The sequence below is a fragment of the Tupaia chinensis genome, unplaced genomic scaffold, assembly GCF_000334495.1.
Source record: "Tupaia chinensis unplaced genomic scaffold, TupChi_1.0 Scaffold147351_1, whole genome shotgun sequence".
NCBI lineage: Eukaryota > Metazoa > Chordata > Mammalia > Scandentia > Tupaiidae > Tupaia > Tupaia belangeri.
The window spans coordinates 1,176,799-1,177,561 of record NW_006207202.1 but is presented as its reverse complement, the minus strand read 5'-3'; the positions used below and the strand labels follow the sequence as shown (position 1 = coordinate 1,177,561).

The 763-nt window shown below is 53.7% G+C and overlaps 1 protein-coding gene across 1 annotated transcript in view; it reads right to left on the bottom strand.

Moving 5' to 3' along the window:
* The window catches only part of FADS2 (fatty acid desaturase 2), a gene marked incomplete in the record, with an annotated part of 36,734 nt that overhangs the window by 12,323 nt on the left and 23,648 nt on the right, over nt 1-763 (bottom strand).

Sequence of the window (763 nt, the reverse complement as noted above, 5' to 3'; positions counted from 1 at the left end):
CTTCCCTGCCAAGTCCCCTGCCAAGTCCAAGTCCCCTTACGCTCCTGCGTGCTGGGCAGCCCTGGAATCGCCTGGCTGGGCAGCAGTGCCCGTTCGTGCCTGGAGGTAAGGCCTGGCTGCCTGGAGCTGGGTGGGTAGCCTGGCACCAACTAGTGCCCTCAGACTCACTGTCTCCTCGGTGAAGAGACCAGGGCAATAGCGTTTTGCAGGCACCAGGGTAGAGTTCAAACAGGAACCCAGAACCCACGGCCCTTTACCCTGTGAGCGCGTGAGAAGGGGAGGCTCCATGCTGTGGTACTGGCCATCGGCTTCCAAATATTCTTGAAAACTGGACAACGAGATTCCCACAACCTCCCCACTCCATCTCCCTGTCCAAAATCTACATTCACGAAGGATCTGGGGTAAGGAGAGGTTGGGAGGCTCCGTGCAGAGAGGAAAGAAGCCTTCTTGCAGTGCAGCTGGCGAGACTAGGCGTGGCTTGTTAGAGACACGGAGGACATCTGCTGGGACAAGCAAAGGCTCAAACGTGAAGCCTCACAAGAAAAGGACGCCTTTGTTTTCACTATCGGAAGCTCTGAGTTCATCAGTTCTGCTATCTCGCCACCTCTAATCAAAGCTACACGCTGTTTCCTAGAAGAAAACCAAGCCATGTATTTTGGCAGGAAATAAAATCTCTGCTGGGCAGGACAGGCTCAACACTTGCAAAGTGCAGAATTTTGACTCATGTCCTGTGAATGAAACTGGTTGTACTACAGAACACCAC